This window comes from Aethalodelphis obliquidens, unplaced genomic scaffold (genome assembly GCF_003676395.1).
Source record: "Aethalodelphis obliquidens isolate GAN/ISIS:26980383/991018 unplaced genomic scaffold, ASM367639v1 scaffold5, whole genome shotgun sequence".
In the NCBI taxonomy this organism is placed as follows: Eukaryota; Metazoa; Chordata; class Mammalia; order Artiodactyla; family Delphinidae; genus Aethalodelphis; species Aethalodelphis obliquidens.
In genome coordinates this window covers 75,917,855-75,945,773 of record NW_020837949.1, presented here as the reverse complement: position 1 = coordinate 75,945,773, position 27,919 = coordinate 75,917,855, and the positions used below count along the sequence as shown (strand labels likewise).

The 27,919-nt window shown below is 39.0% G+C and overlaps 1 protein-coding gene across 4 annotated transcripts in view; it reads left to right on the top strand.

Moving 5' to 3' along the window:
- Positions 1–24,565: 24,565 nt before the first annotated feature.
- The window catches only part of DMTF1 (cyclin D binding myb like transcription factor 1), a 43,923-nt gene continuing 40,569 nt past the window's right edge, over positions 24,566–27,919 (top strand). For 2 of the 4 annotated variants that reach the window (XM_027102713.1, XM_027102715.1), the window contains exons 1-2: positions 24,581–24,690; positions 26,504–26,643. The gene's annotated coding sequence lies outside the window, so the exon portion shown is untranslated. Of the gene's footprint in view, positions 24,691–26,503; positions 26,644–27,919 lie in introns of all 4 variants that reach the window. The other 2 variants (XM_027102716.1, XM_027102714.1) reach the window with 2 other exon arrangements.

Here is a 27,919-nt window from a genome sequence, read left to right as displayed (position 1 = left end):
ATGTATGGTATACGGGGATTCTGTACCATCTTCTCCATTTTTCTATAAATCTAAAACTCTTCTAAAAAGAGAGTTTTTTGGCTACATCTAAGGTTGGTCTCTAAATCTGTGCCCTTCCTTTCTCACTGTCTACCAATTAAAATTCCAAATTTCTTAGTTTAGTATTCAAGGATCTATCAGATTATAAAATACTGTCCTCTGATCATTTGCAATTCTTCCTACCAAGAGGTGAAGTATTATCTATACATGTGGGCTTGGCCACTGACTTGCTAATATGAAACAACTAGAGGCTTAGAAAGTGAGCATTGAGGCTTGTCTTCTTTGCTGCTTTTGGAACATGGCTGCCATTTGGACAATCTGAAGCCAGACGCCTGAAGTGACAACATGGAGGAGAACTAAGCCACACCAGCCATCAACCTATCAACTAGACATGTGAATGAAGCCACCCAACCCCAGTTAATCCTCTAACTGACTTCAGCTGCAGGAGTAAGCCCAGGCGAAACTGACCAACTGCTGCCAGCCCCAACTGCCAACCCATTAACAGTGAACTAATAACAGTTTTTGTAAGACACTGAAGTTGGTGTTCTGTTACACAACAAATTAGCCAAGGCTCACCAATATACTCCTCCATTACCTTACCTCACTGAAGTCACATTTCCAACCTTGTTTTCCAGAATTCCCCTATGCTCCACTCAAACTGCGAGTTCTTATTCTCTAGAAATGCTTTACACTTTTCTGAATATTACCTCATGAAATATTACCTCCCTCCACCTAAAGTACCTTTACTCTCACATCTCTACTTAAGGAAATGTCACTCATCTTCCCTTTCTACACGAAGTTTAATATACAAATATTAAGAGGGGAGGAAATTTGGTTCATCAGAGTTCTTCTTAGAAACTGTCTAAGAAATGCCTTGGTGTGAAGGGTAAGAGCTTGAAGGCATTGTATGGAGTAGCATATAGACTCAGCTGCAGAAACAGAAATCAAAAATACAAATAGATTAAGAAGAAGATAGAAGTTTACCTCTCTCTCATGTAACAGGGCATAATCAGTAAAGGACGGGCATGGGAAGTCAGGTGTGCGGAACTCCATGATGTCAATCCATCTTGTCACTCCACTATTCCTATAGCCTTTATCTGTGTAGTCAAAAATGACTCATTACCACCTCACCCACATTCCAGCCAGAAGGAAGAGGTGAAAGCAAAAAGGAGGGCAGGCTCATTCCTTTAGGGAAAATACCCTGATGTTGTAAACTTCAGTGCTGCATACAACACTTTGACCAGAGTGACAGTCATACAATTAAACCTGATTGCACAGGAGGCTAGGAAATTATTACCAGGAATTATTATCTCGGCACACAAATATTCTACTATTACTACTGAACAAGGGAAGAATAAACATGGGGATCAGTAGGAGACTTCACCACAAGTAAGATCAAGAATATTAGCCTGCTAAAACGCTATGTCTGAGGCAAGAAGAGGAACTGGCTTTTTCTGAGAAGACAGAGAGTAGGAGAAGAGAAAAAGAAGCCAGGCAAATGTTGGAAGGGTATGACTCCTCTCTTAACGCCGCTAAAATCTTGGAATGAGAAGCTCTGTGATAACTGGTGAAGAGACTCAATTCTTTAAGGTAAAATAGATGCAAGGATTAGAGGAAGAGAGAACCATGATAGCATAAAACTCTGAGAACCTGCAGAAGACTATGGAAAGCTTTCAATGTAACTAGACTTTGGAACTGGGCATTTGAGACAATCTTATACTGACTTCATGAGATAGGAGACAAGAAACCCTAGCTGACATGTGAGTACTGCCACAGCTCCTTTTATTTTGTTATTTATTTTTGAAATATAGAAACATTATTTATTTGGAGATTTGCCATGCATGTTAAAATGCACGTTAGCATTTTTTTCTTTTTCTCACTAAAGTATAATTGACTTACAATATTTATTAGTTGCAGGTTATAACAGTGATTCAATATTTTTATACCTTATGAAATGCTCACCACTATATGTCTAGTTACCATCTGCCACCATGCAAAGTTATTACAATATCACTGACCACATTTCCTGTTACATTACGTCCCCATGACTTATTTATAACTGGAATTTTGTACCTCTTAATCCCCTTTACCTATGTCACCCATCCTCCCAGCCCCCCACACAACCACTAGTTTATTCTTTGTATCGATGAGTCTCTTTCTATCTTGTTATGCTTTTTTAGATTCCAAATATAAGAAAGGTCATAAGGTATTTGTCTTTGTCTGACTTATTTCATTTAGCATAATACCGTCTAGGTCCATTCATGTTGTCACAAATGTCAAGATTTCATTCTCTTTTATGGTTGAGTAATATTTTATATATATATATAAAATATATAATATACAATATACATACATCTTCTTTATCCACTCATCCACCAGTGGACATTTAGGTTGCTTCCATATCTTGGCTATTGTAAATAATGCTGCAGTGAACACTGAGTGCATACATCTTTTCAAATTAGTGTTTTCATTTTCATGGATAAATACCCAGAAATGGAATTACTAGATCATACGGTAGTTCTATTTTTAATTTTTTGAGAAACCTCCATACTGTTTTTCCGTAGTAGCTGTACCAATTTACATTCACACCAACAGGGCACAAGGCTTCCCTTTTCTCCACATTCTCACCAACACTTGTTTTTTCTTGTCTTTTTGATAATAGCCATTCTGATAGGTGTGAGGTGATATCTAATTGTGGTTTTGATTTGCATTTCCCTGATGATTAGTGATGTTGAGCATCTTTTCACGTGCCTGTTGGCCATCTGTATGTCTTCTTTGGAAAAGTGTCTATTCAGGTCCTCTGTTCATTTTTAAAACAGATTGATTGTTTTTTTGCTTATATTGAGCTGTATGCATTCTTTAAATATTTTGGATATTGACCCCTTATCAGACAGATCATTTGCAAATATCTTCTTCCATCTGGTAGGCTGCCATTTCATTTTGTTAGTGGTTACCTTCACTGTGCAAAAGTTTTGTAGTTTGACATAGTCCCATTTGTTTATTTTTGCTTTTGTTGCCCTTGCCTGAGGGGACAGATCCAAAAAAATATTGCTAAGACCAATGTCAAAGAGCAATCTGCCTATGTTTTCTTCTAGGAGTTTTATGGTTTCAGGTCTTACATCTAAGTCTTTAATCAATTTTGAGTTTATTTTTGTATATGGTGTAAGAAAATGGTCTAGTTTCATTCTTTTGCATGTAGCTATCAAGCTTTTCCAACACCAGTATTAAAGACACTCTTTTCCCCATTGTATATTCTTGCCTCCTTTGTCATAGATTAGTTGACCATGTAAGCATGGGTTTATTTCTGGGCTCTCTATTCTGTCATTGACCTATGTGTCTGTTTTTCTGCCAGTACCATACTGTTTTGATTATTATAGCTTTGCAGTATAGTTTGAAATCAGGGAAGAAGTAAAACTGTCACTGTTTGCAGATTACATGATACTATATATAGAAAACCCTAAAGGCTCCACCAAAAAACTATTAGAACTATTAAATGAATTCAGTAAAGTTGCAGGATACAAAATACACAGAAATTGGTTGCATTTCTCTACACTAACAACAAACTATCACATATATACACTACTACATATAAATAGATAATCAGGGACTTCCCTGCTGGTCCAGTGGTAAAGAATCCACCTTACAATGCAGGGGACGCGGGTTTGATTCCTGGTGAGGGAACTAAGATCCCACATGCCACAGGGCAACTAAGCCCACGTGCCACAGCTACAGAGCCCACGTGCCCTGGAGCCTGCATGCCACAACTAGAGAAGAGAAAACCCGCATGCCACAACTAGAGAAGAGAAAAACCCGCACGCCACAACTAGAGAGAAGCCCACGCACCACAACGAAGAGCCTGCGCTCCACAATGAAAGATCTCATGTGCCGCAGCTAAGACCTGATGCAGCCAAAAATAAATAAATAATAAATAAATCTTTAAAAAATAAAATAAAACAAAATAGGTAACCACCAAGGACCTATTGTACAGCACAGGGAACTCTACTCAATATTCTGTAATAACCTATATGGGAAAAGAATCTGAAAAAGGATAGATATATGTATAACTGAATCACTTTGCTGTACACCTGAAACTAATACAACATTGTAAATCAACTATACTCCAATATAAAATAACAATTACATTAAAAAAAAAAACCGACCAAGCCTGGCCAGATTAACCCTAAACCCTACAGTAAAACCTATCAGTCAATAATCTCTCCCTCTGCTTCCTCCCCATAGCTTCTAAACATAGGTTTTCATTGTCTTGCTCTCATGAGACTGAGAGCCAAAGAAGGCCAGGTATTTTAAGAACACCTCCAGTATGAAAGAGAAAAAAGAAACAAGAAGAAAGAAGGAACTTAAAAAAAAAAAAAAAGACCTACCAAAAAGAGAAATTAAGAAAATCCATTTACAACTGCATCAAAAAGAATAAAATATCTAGGAATAAATTTATACTGTGAAAACTATAAGGCAACTGACAAAATTAAAGATGACACAAATACAATATGTCCCTTACATATGAATGAGTTCTGTTCCAAGAGTGCATTTGTTCATAAGTCCAACAAAGTTAGCCTAATAATACAACTGACTATACAGTACTGTACTGTAATAGGTTTATAATACTTTTCACACAAATAATACATAAAAAACAAACACAAAAAATAAAACATTTTTAATCTTATAGTACAGTACCTTGAAAAGTACGGTAGTACAGTACAACAGCTGGTATACAGGGGCTGGCATCGAGTGAACAGGCAAGAAGAGTTACTGACTGGAGGAGGAAGAGGAGGTGGGAGATGGTAGAGCTGAAGGATTATCATTAATAGGAGATGGAAGGAAAGCTGCAACTTCATTCACACCTGACGTTGATGGCACAGGTTCCGGTTCCTTGCCGGAGTCAATTCTATCTACCCTCTTGAAAAAACAATCCAGTGATGTCTGGTAGTAGCTCTTTTTTCTCATCGTAGATGACACAGTAGCATTGGATTGCATTCTGAATGGCTGCTGCAACCTTTATGTACTATTCTATGTTCAAGTCCTGTGCCTCAAAAATTAACAATGCCTCCTCAAATAGAACTAACTTACAAGATTGGACACGCGAACGCATGTTCGAATCTTTGAAACTTCGCATCTTGAAGGCTTGTATATAAGGGGACTTATTGTAAATGGGGAAATATACTGTGCTCATGGATTTGAACAATTAATATCGTTAAAACTTCCATACTATGAAAATCAATCTACAGATTTAATGCAATTCCTATCAAAATACTCATAGCATGTTTCACAGAATTAGGACAAATAATCCTAAAATTTGTATGGAACCACAAAAGACCCTGAATAGCCAATGCAATCTTGAGAAAGAAGAACAAAGCTGCAGGTACCACAGCTCCTTTTAAAGTTCACAACTTTTAAACAAACAAGGGTTCTAGGGGCAGGATTAAGCATGGTTGAAAAAACATGGTTTCTTTAAAAAAATCAGTGTAGATTTCCTAATTATGCTACTTACAGCAACTCTGAAGTTAGCAATTTGAGAGAGCTTTTAATTAGGCTTAACATAGTGTTAGTTTTGGCTACTGGAAATAGACATGAAGTATGAATCACTTTCTTAACAGAAATGTAGGCTAAATGTAACCATCACAGATTTTAAGACCTTCACCTAAATTTCTTCTCAGCCACATTTTCTGTACTGACACCGAGACATCAGTAAAGGAAACAGGATGAACTAGCCAATTTCTTTCTTTCCAAAACAGCCCAAATAGACTATAGTTTATAATGTCAGTGGAAATGACACAGCAGATGGACAACTGCACTTCTGACAGACTGCAACATGCCTGATTACAAAATAATTTGTTGCTGAATAGGCCTCATCACCAGTAGAAGCTCTCATGGAGAAAGTTTCTTTAGACTCAAATAAACATAAAGCAAGAGTCATCAGGAAGCCCTATGTGAGCCTCCATGTGTCATTTTTCCAGATGTTAACCAGGTACAAGAAGGCCCTCTTAGAAGAAATTCCTTGTGGAACAAGTTACATCTGCCCTTCTGATGTAAGCTGTGGAAGAAGAGACATTAAAAATGTCTGGTCAACCAGGAAATGCAGAACATGACTCTGCCTCTTTGAGCTACTGGCGGAACTTCCATTTCCTGCCCAGATATTCAGGTAACCTCTATGTTACTAATTACTGACATGTAGAATTCAGGTAATTTCTATGACTATTTCGTATTATTAGTAATGTAATAAATATGGGAATATCTATTGCATCAACATTTCTTTTCTGCACCACCGTGGCTTACAAGTGCTTGCATCAGTTATATTTTAAAATATGTTGAAAGTAATATGTAATAAGAATTTTCAGCTTCTAACCTATAAGATTTTCAAAATCCTAATCTTTTTAATCCTTCATCTCCTGTGAGAGGGCTCAACACCTCTGAACTGTGCCCTATTACCACTTCTGTGCCCTCTTGCCACTGTCTTATCTCTTCATCATTGGAAAGAACTCAGGTGGACACTCCACTTCCAGCCTTTTGAAACCCAGAAGCATCTCTGTAGTCTTTGGAATGCACTCTGCTGAGTTGCTTGTCTACTAAAAATACTGGTAATTTCCAGGTACATGTTTCCTTCAGTCTCCATTTCCTATGGTACAATTTTGTAAATTGGAATTCCAGTCCTGGGTATACATTCCATACCTCCCCAATTCCAAAATCTGTCACAAATAAATAAATAGATAAAAAGATAATGAACTATGACATGTACACATACTTTGTGCAAACTTTTATTATGTAAAATCAAATACCACTTAATATAAATGCTATATGTTAACTATTCCTTTAGTATAATCATATCTTTGAGCTATTAATGAGTTTCTGTTCCTTCCTGCACTTTCTTATACCTGTTATCCTTCCCCCACCATAAACACAGCTTTGATAGTTTTCCATGCTCTGATTCAGAGGAAGAACATACATACAGGCTAGAACTAAGAAGTCAATTAAATTTCTGAATGGATTTTTATAAATTTATGTGAGACCGTATTGAAATCCAGAACTTTTCATCTTTAAGAGCCAGGAACTATAAAGGAAAAAAAAGGATTTTTGAGGATTCTAAAACCTTTCATTTAAAAAGTAAGAGAAGGGTCTAGACCACCTAGATCAGAGTTTATGTCATGAACCAGAGCATGGGGAAAATGTTAATGATATAAGAGCAGTTTTTCCAACCAAAAGGAAATTAAAACATTTATAAGCTAACAAGTGCTAATAGGTACCTGAGAAGGACCCCCCCATATGCTACTTCCTTCTTGGAGTCAAAATCCTAGATTAGAGGAGGAAAAAGAAATAGAAACCCCAGATAAGTCTGTGGGGATGCCAAAGAAGGAGGGAATACTTTCTGGCTTTTCAAGGTTTAATCCAAAAGACTCCATGTTCTGGTTAGCTAATGCTGAAAAAAAATTACTTTAAAACATAGTGGCTTCAAACAACAGTAATCATTTTATTATTACTCATAGTTTCTATGGATCAGAATTTTAGGAAAGGCTGGGATAGGCAGTTCCACCTTGCAGGTGTCTCATGCCTTTGCAGTCAGATAATGGTGGGCACTGTAACAATGGATGGAGGGTGCCAACAAATTCCTTCAAAAGGTGGACCCCAATTCCTATCCCCTTGAGTGTGGGTTTACCATAGTGACTTACTTCTAATAAATGGATTAAAATGTAAGTGACAATGTGTAACCTCTGAAACTAGGCCATTAAAGGCACTGCAGCATCCTTACTCTTGGATCACTTGCTCTTGGGGAAGCCAGTTGCCCTGTGCTTGAGGACACTCAAGCAGCTCTATGGAAAGGCCCACATAGTGGGAACTGAAGCCCCCAGCCAACAGCCAAGGATGAAGCCTCTTGCCAACAGCCATATGAGTAAGCCATCTGGGAACTAGATCTTTTAGACTCAGTCAAGCCTTCAGATGACTGAAGCTCCAGCTGACATCTTGATAGCAAGTTCATGAGAGTCCCTAAGAAAATCACCTAGCTAAGCCCTCTTGAATTCCTGACCCACAGAAACTGTGAGATAATAAATGCTTACTGTTTTAAGCCACTACATTTTGGGGTAATTTGTTAGGCAGCAACAGATAACTAATTTGGAGGGGAGGCTGGAGCAGCTAGGGGATCTCCAATCATCCTTCTTTTTTATGTTCTTAGTGCCTCTCCATGTGATTTTTCTGAATGGGCTAGTTTGGGCTTCCTCACAGTATGGCAGGTGGACTGCTTATATAATGGCTGCTTACTTGTTGGCTGCCAGGTCTTTTATAATCTATCTTCAGAAATCATATAGCACCACTTCCTACATACTTTATTGGTTAAAAATGGCCACAAAACCTGTCCAGTTTAAATGGGAGAAGTCATACACCTCCACCTCTTGATGGGAGGAGTATCAAATTGTTTTATACGAAGAGCACATTGGATGGGAAATACTGTTGCAGCCATGTTTAGAAAATGCAGTTTTCCACATTGTAAGCCTTCCACATTTAAGCCAAGTACCACATCCAACAAGGCATTTGAATAACAGATTAACAGAGTTATAAATTTAGGAGTCATCAGTGTATAGAGAGCAACTGTAGCCACTGGAGTGGATGACATCACTTAGAAAGAGGATAGTGTGAGGAAGAGATGTAGGCCTAGGAGGTCACCATGAAGAACTCTGAAATTTAAAAGCCAGGCCAGCTAAGAAGCATTTGGAGAGGCAGAAGGAATGCCAGAGTATTGTATCTCAAAGCCAAGAAAAAAAGAGTATTCAAAGAAGAATGACATAGTCATTTAAGGAGCAAATGCTGCTGAAAATTAAGGTAAATGATAATAGAATATTTTCATGGATTTAACAATGTGGAAGTCATTAATGATCTTCAGAGGCATGTTGGAGGCAGAAACCAGGCTATAATGGTTGAAAACACAGAAGAAGGAATGAGCATAGTCCTGCGAGGGAGATGAGATCAAAAAACACAAAAGAAGGGATTAACGAAAAGAGTCCTTCCCAGAACTTCTGCTGCCAGTGTCCTTGTCCTCTCGGTGAGACACAGCCACCCTCCACCTCCGCAGGAGACCCTCCAACACTAGCAGTTATAAGGTGCTTTCCTGAGAGCAGATTTTGAAAACTGAATGGCATTAGAGATCCAAAGAAGAAGATGCAGTGTGGAGAAGAGAGCTACTAGAGGAGAAGAGAGCTACTAGAGGAGAAGAGAGCTACTAGAGGAGAAGAAAGCTACTAGAAGAAAAGATAAACTGAAGGCCCTTCAAGTCACCATATACTTGCTAATAGTTCTCCTCCATCATGTGTTGCAAAATACATCTACACGTGGAACAACTCCTACAGAACACCTACTGAACGCTGGCAGAAGACCTCAGACCTCCCAAAAGGCAAGAAACTCCCCACGTACCTGGGTAGGGCAAAAGAAAAAAGAATAAACAGAGACAAAAGAATACGGACGGGACCTGCACCAGTGGGAGGGAGCTGTGAAGGAGGAAAGGTTTCCACACACTAGGAAGCCCCTTCGTGGGCAGAGACTGCGGATGGTGGAGGGGGAAGCTTCAGAGCCGCAGAGGAGAGTGCAGCAACAGGGGTGCGGAGGGCAAAGCGGAGAGATTCCCGCACAGAGGACCGGTGCCGACCGGCACTCACCAGCCCGAGGCTAGTCTGCTCACCCGCCGGGGTGAGCAGGGCTGGGAGCTGAGGCTCGGGCTTCAGTCGGAGCACAGGGAGAGGACTGGGGTTGGCAGCGTGAACACAACCTGAAGGGGTTAGTGTGCCACGGCTAGCCGGGAGGGAGTCCGGGAAAAGGCTGGACCTGTTGAAGAGGCAAGAGACTCTTTCTTCCCTCTTTGTTTCCTGGTACACGAGGAGAGGGAATTAAGAGCGCTGCTTAAAGGAGCTCCAGAGATGGGCGCGAGCCGTGGCTAAAACCGCGGACCCCAGAGACGGGCGTGAGACGCTAAGGCTGCTGCTGCCGCCACCAAGAAGCCTGTGTGCGAGCACAGGTCACTATCCACACCCCTCTTCCAGGGAGCCTGTGCAGCCCGCCACTGCCAGGGTCCCGGGATCCAGGGACAACTTCCCCGGAGATAACACATGGCGCGCCTCAGGCTGGTGCAACGTTATACCAGCCTCTGCCGCCGCAGGCTCGCCCCACATCCGTACTGCTCCCTCCCCACGGCCTGAGTGAGCCAGAGTCCCCGAATCAGTGTCTCCTTTAACCCCGTCCTGTCTGAACGAAGAACAGATGCCCTCCGGCGACCTACACGCAGAGGTGGGGCCAAATCCAAAACTGAACCCCGGGAGCTGTGCAAACAAAGAAGAAAAAGGGAAATCTCTCCCAGCAGCCTCAGGAGCAGCGGATTAAATCTCCACAATCAACTTGATGTACCCTGCATCTGTGGAATACATGAATAGACAACGAATCATCCTAAATTAAGGAGGTGGACTTTGAGAGCAAGATTTATTATTTTTTCCCCTATTCCTCTTTTTGTGAGTGTGTATGTGTATGCTTCTGTGTGAGATTTTGTCTGTATAGCTTTGCTATCACCATTTGTCCCAGGGTTCTATCCATCCGTTTTTTATTTATTATATTTTCACTTAAAAATTTTTTTTTCTTAATTTTTTTTTATTTTAATTATTTTATTTTATTTTATTTTATCCTCTTTCTTTCTATTTTCTCTCCCTTTTATTCTGAGCCGTGTGGATGAAAGGCTCTTGGTGCTGCAGCCAGGAGTCAGTGCTGTGCCTCTGAGGTGGGAGAGCCAACTTCAGGACACTAGTCCACAAGACACCTCTCAGCTCCATGTAATATCAAACGGTGAAAATCTCCGAGAGATTGCCATCTCAATACCAAGACCCAGCTCCACTCCACGACCAGCAAGCTACAGTGCAGGACACCCTATGCCAAACAACTAGCAAGACAGGAACACAACCCCACCCATTAGCAGAGAGGCTGCTTAAAATCATAATAAGTCCACAGACACCCCAAAACACACCACCAGACGTGGACCTGCCCACTAGAGAGACAAGATCCAGCCTCACCCACCAGAACACAGGCACTAGTCCCCTCCACCAGGAAGCCTACACAACCCGCTGAACCAACTTTAGCCACTGGGGACAGACACCAAAAACAACAGGAACTACGAACCTGCAGCCTAAAAAAGGAGACCCCAAACACAGTAAGATAAGCAAAATGAGAAGACAGAAAAACACACAGCAGATGAAGGAGCAACATAAAAACCCACCAGACCTAACAAATGAAGAGGAAATAGGCAGTCTACCTGAAAAAGAATTCAGAATAATGATAGTAAAGATGATCCAAAATCTTGGAAATAGAATAGACAAAATGCAAGAAACAATTAACAGGACCTAGAAGAACTAAAGATGAAACAAGCAACGATGAACAACATAATAAATGAAACTAAAAATACTCTAGAAGGGATCAATAGCAGAATAACTGAGGCAGAAGAACGGATAAGTGACCTGGAAAATAAAATAGTGGAAATAACTACTGCAGGGCAGAATAAAGAAAACAGAATGAAAAGAACTGAGGAGAGCCTCAGAGACCTCTGGGACAACATTAAACGCACCAACATTCGAATTATAGGGGTTCCAGAAGAAGAAGAGAAAAAGAAAGGGACTGAGAAAATATTTGAAGAGATTATAGTTGAAAATTTCCCTAATATGGGAAAGGAAATAGTTAATCAAGTCCAGGAAGCACAGAGAGTCCCATACAGGATAAATCCAAGGAGAAACACGCCAAGACACATATTAATCAAACTGTAAAAAATTAATTACAAAGAAAACATATTAAAATCAGCAAGGGAAAAACAACAAATAACACACAAGGGAATCCCCATAAGGTTAACAGCTGATCTTTCAGCAGAAACTCTGCAAGCCAGAAGGGACTGGCAGGACATGTTTAAAGTGATGAAGGAGAAAAACCTACAACCAAGATTACTCTACCCAGCAAGGAACTCATTCAGATTTAATGGAGAAATTAAAACCTTTACAGACAAGCAAAAGCTGAGAGAGTTCAGCACCACCAAACCAGCTCTACAACAAATGCTAAAGGATCTTCCCTAGGCAAGAAACACAAGAGAAGGAAAAGACCTATAAAAACAAACCCAAAACAATTAAGAGAACATACATATTGATAATTACCTTAAATGTAAATGGATTAAATGCTCCCACCAAAAGACACAGACTGGCTGAATGGATACAAAAACAAGACCCATTTTTTGCTGTCTACAAGAGACCCACTTCAGACCTAGAGACACATACAGACTGAAAGTAAGGGGATGGAAAAAGATATTCCATGCAAATGGAAACCAAAAGAAAGCTGGAGTAGCAATTCTCATATCAGACAAAAGAGACTTTAAAATAAAGACTATTAAAAGAGACAAAGAAGGACACTACATAATGATCAAGGGATTGATCCAAGAAGAAGATATAACAACTATATATGCACCAACATAGGAGCACCTCAATACATAAGGCAAATACTAACAGCCATAAAAGGAGAAATCGACAGTAACACAATCATAGTAGGGGAATTTAACATCCCACTTTCACCAATGGACAGATCATCCAAAATTAAAATAAATAAGGAAACACACGCTTTAAATGATACATTAAACAAGATGGACTTAACTGATATTTATAGGACATTCCATCCCAAAACAACAGAATACACATTTTTCTCAAGTGCTCATGGAACATTCTCCAGGATAGATCATACCTTGGGTCACAAATCAAGCCTCGGTAAATTTAAGAAAATTGAAATTGTATCAAGTATCTTTTCCAACCACAATTCTATGAGACTAGATATCAATTACAGGAAAAGAACTGTAAAAAATACAAACACATGGAGGCTAAACAATACACTACTTAATAACGAAGTGATCACTGAAGAAATCAAAGAGGAAATCAAAAAATACCTAGAAACAAATGACAATGGAGACACGACAACCCAAAACCTATGGGATGCAGCAAATGCAGTTCTAAGGGGGAAGTTTATAGCAATACAATCCTACCTTAAGAAACAGGAAACATCTTGAATAAACAACCTAACCTTGCACCTAAAGAAATTAGAGAAAGAAGAACAAAAAAACCCAAAGTTAGCAGAAGGAAAGAAATCATAAAGATCAGATCAGAAATAAATGAAAAAGAAATGAAGGAAATGATAGCAAAGATCAACAAAACTAAAAGCTGGTTCGTTGAGAAGATAAACAAAATTGATAAACCATTAGCCAGACTCATCAAGAAAAAAAGGGAGAAGACTTAAATCAATAGAATTAGAAATGAAAAAGGAGGAGTAACAACTAACACTGCAGAAATACAAAAAAACATGAGAGATTACTACAAGCAACTCTATGCCAATAAAATGGACAACCTGGAAGAAATGGACAAATTCTTAGAAAGGCACAACCTGCCAAGACTGAATCAGGAAGAAACAGAAAATATAAACAGACCAATCACAAGCACTGAAATTGAAACTGTGATTAAAAACCTTCCAACAAACAAAAGCCCAGGACCAGATAGCTTCACAGGCGAATTCTATTAAACATTTAGAAAAGAGCTAAAACCTATCCTTCTCAAACTCTTCCAAAATATAGCAGAGGGAGGAACACTCCCAAACTCATTCTACGAGGCCACCATCACCCTGATGTCAAAACCAGACAAAGACGTCACAAAGAAAGAAAACTACAGGCCAATATCACTGATGAACATAGATGCAAAAATCCCCAACAAAATACTAGCAAACAGAATCCAACAGCACATTAAACGGATCATACACCATGATCAAGTGGGGTTTATTCCAGGAATGCAAGGATTCTTCAACATACGCAAATCAATCAACGTGATACACCATATTAACGAACTGAAGGAGAAAAACCATATGGTCATCTCAATAGATGCAGAGAAAGCTTTCAACAAAATTCAACACCCATTTATGATAAAAACCCTGCAGGAAGTAGGTAGAGAGGGAACTTTCCTCAACATAATAAAGGCCATATACGACAACCCACAGCCAACATCGTCCTCAATGGTGAAAATCTGAAACCATTTCCACTAAGATCAGGAACAAGACAAGGTTGCCCACACTCACCACTCTTATTCAACATAGTTTTGGAAGATTTAGCCACAGCAATCAGAGAAGAAAAGGAAATAAAAGGAATCCAAATCGGAAAAGAAGAGGTAAAGCTGTCACTGTTTGCAGATGACATGATACTATACATAGAGAATCCTAAAGATGCTACCAGAAAAGTACTAGAGCTAATCAATGAATTTGGTAAAGTAGCAGGATACAAAATTAAAGCACAGAAATCTCTTGCATTCCTATACACTAATGATGAAAAATCTGAAAGTGAAATCAAGAAAACACTCCCATTTACCATTGCAACAAAAAGAATATCTAGGGATAAACCTACCTAAGGAGACAAAAGACCTGTATGCAGAAAATTATAAGACACTGATGAAAGAAATTAAAGACGATACAAATAGATGGAGAGATATACCATGTTCTTGGATTGGAAGAATCAACATTGTGAAAATGACTCTACTACCCAAAGCAATATACAGATTCAATGCAATCCCTATCAAACTACCACTGGCATTTTTCACAGAACTAGAACAAAAAATTAACAATTTGTATGGAAACACAAAAGACCCCGAATAGCCAAAGCAATCTTGAGAACATAAAACGGAGCTGGAGGAATCAGGATCCCGCACTTCAGACTATACTACAAAGCTACAGTAATCAAGACAGTATGGTACTCGCACAAAAACAGAAAAATAGCTCAATGGAACGGGATAGAGAGCCCAGAGATAAACCCACGCACATATGGTCACCTTATCTTTGATAAAGGAGGCAGGAATGTACAGTGGAGAAAGGACAACCTCTTCAATAAGTGGTGCTGGGAAAACTGGACAGGTACATGTAAAAGTATGAGATTAGATCACTCCCTAACACCATACACAAAAATAAGCTCAAAATGGATTAAAGACCTAAATGTAAGGCCAGACACTATCAAACTCTTAGAGGAAAACATAGGAGAACACTCTATGACATAAATCACAGCAAGATCCTTTTTCACCCACCTCCTAGAGAAATGGAAATAAAAACAAAAATAAACAAATGCGACCTAATGAAACTGCAAAGCTTTTGCACAGCAAAGGACACCATAAACAAGACCAAAAGACCACCCTCAGAATGGGAGAAAATATTTGCAAATGAAGCAACTGACAAAGGATTAATCTCCAAAATTTACAAGCAGCTCATGCAGCTCAATAACAAAAAAAACAAACAACCCAATCCAAAAATGGGCAGAAGACCTAAATAGACATTTCTCCAAAGAAGATATACAGAGTGCCAACAAACACATGAAAGAATCCTCAACATCATTAATCATTAGAGAAATGCAAATCAAAACTACAGTGAGATATCATCTCACACCAGTCAGAATGGCCATCATCAAAAAGTCTAGAAACAGTAAATGCTGGAGAGGGGGGGAGAAAAGGGAACACTCTTGCACTGCTGGTGGGAATGTGAATTGATACATCCACTGTGGAGAACAGTATGGAGGTTCCTTAAAAAACTACAAATAGAACTACCATATGACCCAGCAATCCCACTACTGGGCATATACCCTGAGAAAACCGTAATTCAAAAAGACTCATGTACCAAAATGTTCATTGCAACTCTATTTACCATAGCCAGGAGATGGAAACAACCTAAGTGTCCATCATCGGATGAATGGATAAAGAAGATGTGGCACATATATACAATGGAATATTACTCAGCCATAAAAAGAAACGAAATTGAGCTATTTGTAATGAGGTGGATGGACCTAGAGTCTGTCATACAGAGTGAAGTAAGTCAGAAAGAGAAAGACAAATACCGTATGCTAACACATATATATGGAATTTAAGAAAAAAAAATGTCATGAAGAACCTAGAAGTAAGATAGGAATAAAGACACAGACCTATTAGAGAAGGGACTTGAGGATATGGGGACAGGGAAGGGTAAACTGTGACAAAGTGAGAGAGTGGCATGGACATATATACACTACCAAACGTAAAATAGATAGCTAGAGGGAAGCAGCCGCATAGAACAGGGAGATCAGCTCAGTGCTTTGTGACCACCTAGAGGGGTGGGATAGGGAGGTTGGGAGGGATGGAGACGCAAAAGGGAAGAGATATGGGAACATATGTTACGTACAACTGATTCACTTTGTTATAAAGCAGAAACTAACACACCATTGTAAAGCAATTATACTCCAATAAAGATGTAAAAAAAAAAAAAGAAGTGATTAGCTTTGAATAAGAGAAGGAACATCTCTAGGATTGTAGGAAAGGAGTTTAGGATGAGCTCAGATGAGCACATAAGCAGGGGCGGGGGCGGGGGGTAGCAGGCTGCTGAGGAAGTTAATGCTTAAAAGTCTCTGTAAAGGTAATTTGTTGACAAAGTAGAAGGAATAGCTATTAAGAGTCTGAGGAGGTCCCTGAAGGCATGTTGCTTAGGAAATGACAGACTCATTCATTGCAAACCTATAGTGTATAATCTATGACTTTCAAAAAAGTTACTTGGGGTTGAATTTCACCTTTTGTTTGCTTAAGCAACAATAAAAAGAAGTGAATTCAACCATTTTGATTCCTATTTTAAATTTAATAAAAATAAAATATCTGATAATATCAGATTTTCCTACCAAATGAATACGGAAAGGGTAGGAGAACACTGGTCACTTATTGCATCCTACCATTAGGTATAAGCCACCTATCCTAGGACTATCTAATTTCTAAATCCTTCCCTCAATTTATTACTTTATAAAAGTGTAGTTGTGATGACGAGAGAGGTAGGAAAGCCCTAAAAGCAGAGGGTTTCAGGTTTATTTTCATTTTTACCCATTGCAAGAGACAGACTGCTTATACTATACCTACTAGGACCTTTTCAAATAACACAGTTATTTATAACATTATATATGAGGCACTGTTGTATCACATATTTCCCTGCAATTGGTCTACAATGGTAAAGCAGCATGGGTTCTTCTGAGACTCTTGTGAAAATTTATTACAGGCTCAAGATCAAGAGTGTGCTCAACAGAGAATGATTCCACAGCAGATGGCTCTTTGGAAAAGGAAAAGAGAGAAAAGACTGCAGTATCATGTGAAAATGGGCTCTTGTTCAACAAAAATGAGCTTATCCAATTATAATGGAAATAGAGAAAGGAGTAACAAAGGCTGTAATAGTCTTATGTCTTGCTACACCAGGTTGAACCATCACAGACTAAAATTCAGCATAAATGTAACCTGGTAAGAAACATAAAAGACACAGGAAGAAAACATTAGTGATACTCTCACTGCTGAAGTTACATATCTTTTTTTACCCTAGGTTTGCTAATATAATACTGCTGCAGTGGCTACAATTATTTGATTATATATAATAATAATATTCACAAGTCTGAAAGATGGCCCATAGAAACTCCACTTTCCTAATCCTGTTATTCCCAATTTCATTCAATTAACAATTATATGTTACATGTCTTCACCAGGTCTGTCCACTTAAGGTGCAGTTGTTATAACAAAGGTATTATGCTCTGGAATTTAATTTACTATGGTTATATTTAATATAAGATAGATATTCTTTATGAAACAGAAACAGACTCACAGACATAAGAGAACAGACTAGTGGTTGCCAAGTGGGGGTGAGGGTGGGGAAGGGAAGGATTGGGATTTTGGGGTTAGCAGATGCAAACTATTATATATAGGAGGGATAAACAACAACGTCCTCCTGTATAGCACAGGGAACTATATTCAATACCCTGTGATAAACCATAACGGAAAAGGATATGAAAAAGAATGTATATATATGTATAACAATCACTTTGCTGTAGAGCAGAAATTAACACAACATTGTAAATCAACTATACTTCAATTAAATAAATTTTTTAAATATATATATATAAATATATATATAATGTAGATATTCTTAAATTAGGTAGGTATTATAAGACTAGGTTGATATATTTCAGGTAATTTTGGGGGAGGAATAGCTTGCTTGAAAAACAGTGTTTCCTACTGAGTTTAGATTTTACCTCCAACAATTTCAGGTCAAGAAAAACCTTTACCTTGCATGTGTCTGTATGTATCAGTTGCATGTATATTAAGGCTAACCAATGCATCCTTAAGTAAGAGGCCATATCACTTTCTCTAGTGCTTAAAACACTTTGCCCAGAAACATGAAAACAGGCCAATTTCCAAGAAACAGTTTCAGAGAAACAAAAAATGTAAAACAATGGAACTTATGATATCCCTTTCCATACCTTTCAGCAATAGACTGCCACTATGAAACACAATTTAAAATAAGTTTAAAAGATATCTAGAAAGACTACTTGCTAGCTATTATGATTTCAATATAAATCTTAATATATTAAAGAATTTTTTATATCCCAATCCTCTTCACTGAAATAAAATTGTTGCCCTAAGAAATCCTACTCAACAAATAAGGCAACAATTCTCTTTTCCTGCTTTTTATTATTTCTTGTTACGATGGATAAAGACAAATAATAATATCTGACATTTTTGAGCACCTACTATTTGCCAGATATGTTTCAAAATGCTTTGACTAAGCAAGACCGAGAAATTGGTCCATCTTTCCTAATATTTGCAGTTTAGATCAATCTGATTATACTAAGTGATTTGATTCATATTTTGTCTTAATCCCTCATTGATTTGTTAATTATGAGCAAGTTTCATGGGCAGTTGCAATACTTTAGTAAATTGCAAGAGTTAACTAAGAGTTTTATACAAAGACACGTTAGAAAAAAACTACTATAATGTAAACTCCTCCATCCCTTGTCTCTCTTGACCACTACCATATTCCCTATGCCTAGGACAGCGCTCAATACAAAGGACATGCTCACGAAGGTCTGCTGAACGAAAGGAAGGAATGGATGTATCACAAATGTGCAAACTCCTGCAAGCTATAAAGGTTATGCAGGTTCCTTGTTTCTTTCTCTGTCACTGCATATTCTGGGCAAGGGAATTAGATATACATCAAATAAAAGAGAAGGGAATTAATCAATGACAAGTCATTAAATGTGAGAGGGCCTTTCACATTTGAATTTCAAAGCATAATCCCTTTGGTTTTACTATTGTTGAGGCTTGTCTTTTGTCTACCACAGCTTATCACTAACAAATTAAAGGCACAGAATTCCCATCTACTGTTGTAGATACTGGTCTGGGGAAAAAAAAAAAAAATCTTGCTGAACAATAAGGACATCTGCTGGTTAAAATGCAACACTTCTATCCTTAAAATACTGCATCTAGATGGACAAGATTTGGGTAATAAAGTTTAGAATAAGTCCAAACTTGTGCCATCTTGTTAAAATAACCTCCTTCTACTAAAGTAATAATAAAGGTAACATTTGTTTGTTTCATTCCAGAGTTGCCCGAGTAGTGACACTATCTGAAAAAAGACTGAGCTCTCCTGCCAAAAAATAAAAATGGCTAGGTTTCTGATCTCCTGGCTTAAGACACAATTATCTTTGAACTCAACAAACATCTAAGTGTCTGCTAAGTTAAGGTAGCGTACCAGATGCTGGCAAACTGAAGCTATAAGACACGGCAGAGGCAGCAGATGGTCCAGCCTTAGGGGAATGGGGTTAAACTCAGTTAACATCAGCAAGAGACTGAGCCTAATACTTACCAGCACTGTGCTCTCACCATTTTATAAACATTATAGACCAGTTGCTTTCTACAAACACACTCTTTCCCACACTACCTGAACAAATGCCTTCCTACCTCCCGCCCCCTACTCTGGTAATTTGTCACCTTTCCAGTCCCTGCTCAAGTGTCTTCTCAGAAAACCCAGCTCTGAACTCCCTACATAAAGTTCACCTTCAGAGTTTAGAACTTACCACACTGGCAAATTACCGGTTGATTTACCAATATATGGTCCCTCTCCCTTCTAGGCCAGACTATAAAGGAAGAGATATTTGAATCTGGGTTCAAACATTCTCCCAATTTTAGTAAAGTAACTTAACTGTTTCTGTTTCATTTTGCCCACAAAATTTTCAAGGACAGAATGAAAACTTCCATCCTCACTTGCTGGGAAGATCTGAAGTCTTAGTTCTCCATTCTCCTAACTGGAAGAAGAACCAATTTTTGCTAATGTTCCATGAATAGGCCTCAGTAAAGCTCTACTGCAAAAGAAAATTAAGTGAAGAGGTAACCAGGCTGAAAGATTAAAAGAGGTGTAGGGATGAGACACTGACATGAAATGGAGAGCAGGAAAGGGGTTACGAGATGGAGTGCCGTAAGTCCCAGACAAAAGCCTGGAGGAGGAATCTCAGACAGAAGAGGACTTGGAAGAGCCTGATGTGTTGGCCTAACTAGGGACAGTTTGCTCATTCCTCTATTAGCACAGGAATCCCCATCAGCTTGCCGGAAATTCTGGCAGGGCTTCCAGTGCATACACATCAGTTGTATTAATAGGACTCAAAGACTGTGTAGAAAGAAAATGGGCTACTCAATAATTATATTTTTCATTTACTTTGAACAGAAGTCCTTGGAAACATCTCTTTATTCTGAATCATGACATCCAGGACATGAGACAATCATTAAACAATAGAACCAGCCTCTCAGTATTTGAAACACTTTTATATTAACATATCAACCTTTCAAAAAAGGAAGGTCATTTCATCAATATTCTATTGCTGATGAGGTTCATGAAAGTGTTATAAAAAATCTGGAGTCCAACAGAGCTAATCATAACTAGCAAATGCAGTAAATACCATAACTGTGCTATACTTTTATAATACCTTCTATTTATGAAAGAACAATTTTTCACTTTTTCTACAAAATAATTACTAATTAGGTAAATCCTAGGATAATATTAAAAATCTCATGCATTCCCTAGGTACATACTAAGTAGTGAGGTAGGAAACACCGAGAATTATAATTGCAGAAAGTTGCTCTAGGTTAAAACTTTGGATAGTCTTACATTGATAATACATGTTAAAGATATAGAGGTGTTACTATTATAGGTTTACTTTTAAAATTATGTATTAAAACTAATACTAAAATATACTTGTTTTCCCCAAGTAAACACCAATTGACCTTGGGAAAAGGTAATTATGAAAGAAACTCACCCAGAAAGGAAGAATTAATTATGAGGATGCACTTGACTTTTTTTAGGGAATTAACAGCAAAGTGCAGACTAACCTAAGATTTTTCAGAAGAGAATGGGTAGCAACTGTAATTTAGATAACACTCTCTTATGCCTCAGTGAAAAAGAATCCTACAGGGTAATGCTTTGTGGAAAATGTAGCTAATTAAGAACCAATTCCTCATAAATGGTAATGTTAACAACTTTACCTATGTAACTATTATATCATTAGAACTCCACTTTGAGTAATTTAATTGCTTTTCTGGTTCACGGGTTTATTAGTTTCCGTATTTAAGTGCTTACTACATATGACAGGCTCTGTGCAAAGCATGTTGCCTACATTATTCTGGGAGATAGATTTTAGCATCCCCACTTTTCAAAAGCAAACGAAGCTTAAAGATGCGAAGTACCATACCCACCGCTAAGCAATAAAGTCAAGATTCACACTCGGGTCTGAGTTCAACATCTATACCACAACACTCTCCTGCCTCGTGGTGTTGGTTACCTATTATTTATATACTCATTTAAAAACTGAACGATATATGCCATAACCACAGTGGGATGCAGCGATTACCACAAACTGGTAATAAAGTTAGATGCAATAAAATGCTGCTCTTGACAGTTATTTTTGAAAATTGGTCAAATGTGTCCTTCTTCCAGTTCAGTAAAGACTCTGGAAACTGGTTGTAATAATTTTTCATTATAAAAAGACTGTTGCCGAAGTGTACTTTTTGAGCTGCAGAAGGGTAGTTCAGAGCATAGGCTCTGGAGCTGAGGCTTTCATTCTGACTCTACCATTTATTTGCTGTTTCCTTGGACACATTCCTTCACTTTTTTGGTTCTTGTCTAAAATGGGAATCATTTATAATAACTATACTGAAGCTTTGGCACTTGTGAACATTAAATGTGTTTAATATATGTAAAGCATTTAAATGACACATAAGCACTCAAAAAATGTTAGCTAACCTTGTCCAAATCCAGGCCCTTTTATATTTTCTTCTTTTTAAATAGACCTTATTTGGGGGGACAGTTTAAGATTCACAGCAAAATTGAGGGGAAGACACAGAGACTTCCCACATCGTCGCTGCCCTACACATGAACATTATCAACATACCCCACCGCAGTGGTACATTTATTTGCAAATGATGAACCAACACTGATATATCATTAACAACCAAAGTCCGTGGGTTACATTAGGGTTCACTATCTGTGTTGTACATTGTATGGGTTTTGATAAATGTATAATGCCATGTATCTACCATTACAGCATTATACAAAATCATTTCGCTGCCTTAAAAAATCCTGTGCTCCACCTATTTCTCTTCCTCTGGCCTCAAACCCTGGCAACTACTGGTCTTTTTACTATCTCCATAGTTTTGCCCTTTCCAGAAAGTCAGATAGTTGGAATCATTCAGTAGTTAGCCTTTTCAGATAGACTTCTTTCACTTAGTGGCATGCATTTAAGATTCCTCCACATCTTTTCACAGCTCGACAGCTCAATTCTTTTTAGCACTGAATACTCGATTGTATGGATGTACCACAGTTTATCCATTTACCTATTGAAGCACATCTTGGTTGCTTCTAAGTTTTGGCAATTACAATGAAGTTGGTATAAATATCTCTGTGCAGCTTTTTATGTGGAGGTAAGGTTTCAACTATTTGGGGTAAATATCAAGGAGCAATTAATGGATCACATGGTAAGAATATGCTTAGCTCTGTAAGAAACCACCAAACTGTCTTCCAAAGTGGTTGTACCATTCTGCATTCCCTCTATCAATGAATGAGAGCTCCTATTGCTCCAAAGCGTCATCGGCCCTTGGTGTTGTCAGCGTTTGGGATTTTAGCACTTCAAATTGGTGTGTGATGGTATTTCGTTTTACACTCTCTTTTATGAAATGCAACATTTATGAGTGAGACAGTTACCCCAAAGAATAGATAATGTGGACTACTGGTGAAAACTGTGTACATTTGGCTTAAAATCGAAACAAATATTTATCTAACTAAACCCATTTCAGTGTGTACTTTTTCCCCTTTCTTCAATGAATTAGTGTCACTTCCACGAAGTCTTCCAACAACATTTTGTATTCAAAAGAAACCGGGGTTGCAAAAAACATTTTTTTTAAAGCCAAAAGAGAGGAAAAGAAATCACTAAGCATTATCAACTTCATTAGTTAAGATCAATTCAAGACGTAGTATACACTCTTGACGGTCTTCATTTGACCTTTACAACCGATGCTCACTACACTCCCATTGTGACAATGTAGTGTTAAGTCTACACATAGTTGCTGGATGCAAGAACATTTGTCTAATCTAATTTCTAAACTCCTCTCATCCCACTAGCAAAAGAAAAGCAGCGTACAATAAATCAATTTTATAAACAAGTGAAATGAATCCTAAGAAGAGTTGTAACAGGGTTCTGACCACTAAAATCTTCGGAACTCTTTGGGAGATTGGGATTGACATATACACACTACTTTAAATAAAAGAGCTACGTAACGAGAACCTACTGTATAGCTCAGGGAACTCTATTCCCAACTCTGTAATGACCTATATGGGAACAGACTCTAAAAAAGAGTGGATACATGTACATGTATAACTGACTCGCTGTACAGCAGAAACTAACACAACATTGTAAATCAACTATACTCCAGTAAAAAAAATTAATTAAAAAAATTTTCAGGACTCTTTCAAAACAAAAATCTCTGCAGGAGTCTCTGGAAGCTTAAAGACTCTCTGGGGGCGGGGCCGAGTATTGGTCTTCCCTGAAAGCTCCCCAGCCTAGCTGAAGAGCATCCACTTTAGAAAAGCCGTGTTTTATAAGGCGTACTGTGCACTACAGAACAGCATATTCACACAGGATACATTTCACCAAGAATTGCATCATACGCCCAACGGGTAACACCTCTACGCGCCTACGGCAAGGCAGACCAAGTCAGAAGAGCCAGACATACAATTCCCGGTTATCGTCTGCACCCAGACCCCGCTTTCTAACAGTTCCACACGCGAGGCTCCCTCCGCTCCGAGGCCCAGAATAATTACGAAAGTCGGCTGGCGAGGCCCAAATGTCGCCGAGCCAGGAAAACCACAGTTGCGCCAAAGAAAGAAGGTCCTCCTTCATGGCAGCAGTCAGTACCTATTTCCTTGTAGGAGGAGGAGAAAAGAGCAGACAACGAACAACTCCCACTCAGACGGGTCTCGAAGCTCAAATAACCAAGGACCTTTTTTCGCGCTCCGACTTGGCCGGAAGTGACGCCACGGCCAGCGCGCAGGGCCGCCCCCAGGGAGAGGAGGCCGGGCGGGGGAGCGCGCGGGGGCTGGGGGCGGGGCGCGGCCGTAGCTCCGTTTCCGGTGGCTTGTCGCGCTCGCTCACTCCAGCTGCAGCCACTCTTGCCCGTGGCTGCTTCCTCCATCCTGGTATTTTTTGGAGCCTCCATCCTGGTTCTTCCAAAGTGCCCGGACCCAAAACAGGAAGTAAGTGCGATGGAAGCTTCAGGTCCCAGGCGCCGCTAGGGCCGCTCCGCCCAGTGGAGCCTGTCCGGCCCCCTTGCTGCCCGCCTGCTCTCGCCGGCCGGCGCCAGCTGCCGGCGCTCGGGCACCGCGGGCGGGGTGGGAGTTGGGCCTTCGTGACGCTGAAGCTGCAGTCCCCGCACGCTCACGCCAGGGCCTCCCTCTCGGGGCCAGGCCTGTGGCGGTGGCGTGGGCTGCAGAGCAGGGTAGCGAGCAGCCGCCGAGGCACAGCTAGCGATCCGGCGGGGGCGGAAAATGGCGGCGGCTTCGTAGGAGCTAAATGGCGCCGGGACCCCTGGGGGTGGGGTGGGCCGGGAGATTGGCGAGAGAATCGGGCCCGGGAACCCCGAGAGTAAGGAAGCCTTCCTTGCTTTTTCGTAGGGTTTCTTTTTTACGTTTTTGTTACCTTTTCGTTTTTATTTGGTACAGTGAAGGAGAGGTGAGCTTGGATGGGATCGAGAGAGTTGGGGCTTGCCTCGCGCCACCCCACCGCACCCCCTATTTTTTCCTCTTACCTTTTCGCCTCTTCGACTCTTCTCCCACCTTTTGGGGTTCACTCTCGCTCAGCTGTTCATGGCCTAAGCGGAAGGGATCGGGGTTGCTGACCGAACCATCACTGTCAGCCTGAGTCTCTTTTAAAAGGGAAACATAGGAGCTGAAGTGCGGGGAGACAGCCCTAACCCGGCAGAGAACAGGAAAATGAGCCTGCAACATAGGGATTGTCGTATTTTGACGAGTTCCGAGGAAGTTTTAAAATTTTTTAATTTTCTTCGTCCTTTAAAACAGACTTTGAGAATCTTTAGGGAATCTGCGGCACAGGTTTGAGGGTAGAAGTGGCCAATTCTATGCAGTTGAATGGTACAGCATGTGTTTTTAGAATAAAAATTCGGTGTAGATAAGGAGAGGTGATTAATCTGTGAAATGTAAAAGTCAGGGCTCCCTTTCCCTGATTGAATTTGGAAATTCACATGCAATGGTTATTTTCTCGTAACTTGATTGATCGTTGTGCACCTTCTTTCTGACCGTAGGTGAGGCTGCTTGTTGGGACATTTGACAAAAAGCGTATTCTGTAGGATTACTTCCTAATGTTCAGTATTTTAAACTTACAGTAATACCGTTTGGAAGTATTTTATCTTTTATCGATTTTACCTTTATTTTGATTACCCGAAGACAACCATTTATAGCTTTTAAGCTCCAGTTCAAGTAAAACATTCTTGCATTGTGTTGAAAGTTTTAGAGAGAAAAACTATTTTTCAGGGAAGGATTTTCATATTTTTCCATTACTTCAGATTTTTTTTCTTTGAGCTGCTCTTAAACTTGTGTTTCAAATAACTTTGTGTGTCACTGCATTTTTTTCTATTTATTTATTTAGTAATTTGAATAATTTACCAGCATTTAAACGTTTAAAGACCGTGCTGATAATACACCAAAAACTTACCTTTTTACTGTTATGCTGTAGTGGTGGTAAGATACATTTATTAGGTTAAGATTTAGAGACTTAGTTAAGGTTCAGGGAGAAATTAAGTGTATGTTCCTTACCGTTACAAAAATTGTCAATCTGTTTGACTAAAATTTGGTGTGAGAATAAAGTTTTTTTCCCTTCATTCACAAGGGACAAAAACTAGCCTGATCATTTCTGGGGAAAAAATTACGTGTTAGTTATGAAGAAAAAATATTTCATGTTTTATGATAATCTTATTTTAACTCCCATATACTAAGTAAGTACTTTATGTGCCACCAAAAAAGCTAATTTTTTTTTTTTTTTTTACTATTTTAGTTGATAGGCTCACCCCAAAATATGCTTTTTGGGACTGATCTAGAACCTGCATATTCTCCGTGAATCTCTTTAATTGATTGCAGTTGAGCTAGATGGTGGAGCCAAAATGCTATTGCCCTGTCTTCATCAACAGTTAATCAGTAAGTACTGGGCATTGCATACTTATATAGAACTTTAAGTCCACACTTTGAGCAGTTCCATGAATAAATATATGCTATATAAACATTTTTCTCTGGGTGTTCAGGTTTTAGAAGTATTTTGAGGGGAAGCAGTCACGGGAAATGGTTATTGGTAGAGAATTATACCCCGAAAGAAGGTAGTTGTCTTCTTTAGTTTTTTTTTTTTCTTTCTTTTTCCCAAGTTCTCTTCTTTTTACAGGCTTTTTTTAAGATGTAGAAAAGTTACCTCATTTCACCCCAAGGCAGCGGGAGAGATAAGTGTATTTGTAAGGTTAGCTAGATGTTACTAGTTAATATTGAAATAAAAACAAAACTAGTCCTTACTTTTCCCACATAATATTTATCTTTCTGCTCACTTATTTATCTCTCCAACAACTACAGATCCTAATTTTTATTAATGTTGTAATAAGCTTGTATGTCCTGAAAATAACATCTCATTATTTTAAACAGTTGTTTTCATGCTCCATTGAGAACACTGACTTAAGTTAACACTTGTGAGGATGAGTAAGATAATGTGAAACAAGTGTCCCTAGGAATATACAGCCTGGCACACAGCTGTTAAAATATTGAGGGGGGGGTGGGAACTGTGTTTTGTTGTAAAGACATCAAAACTTTGAAAAGATTAGGAAGAGTTCCAGTTTTTTAATATCATATATGGAGGCTGTCTATTTAACACTGTTTAACCTGCCTCGTCAAAATGGAGTTTTCTTTTTTAATCGTTTTCTCTTACCACCATCATTTTTAGCACCTTTTTTTTCCCCTCATATAAGAAGATTCCTTAGGAATTGGTATGCTTCTAAATGCTTTGCAAATTCAGCTCCAAAGCCTTTTCTGTCCTTAAATGCTACGCAGTGACCTGAGAAAGTGATAAACCTATTGCCAAGGGCATTAAATATAAAATACAGAGTCATCAAATGTATGTGGTATTTTCTTTCATATTATTTCTCCCCTTCACTTTTTTTCCTTTTGTGAAGAGGATGCTTGTAATAGAAATCACAAGTAGGCTTTGTTTTTGTTTTGATTCCGTAAAGGTAAATGATAAATAAAAGAAGAAACCTGTCTATCATGTCTCCTTTTTCACGTTTATAGAAAGATGCCATTCCACCAATGAATACCAGAAAGAAGTTGTCATGAAAAAGCACACTGGAGAGCTCTTTATGAACAATTTAATTGTCTTTTTGTTTGGTGGGGTGTGTGTGTGTGTGTGTGTGTGTGTGTGTGTGTGTGTGTGTGTGTG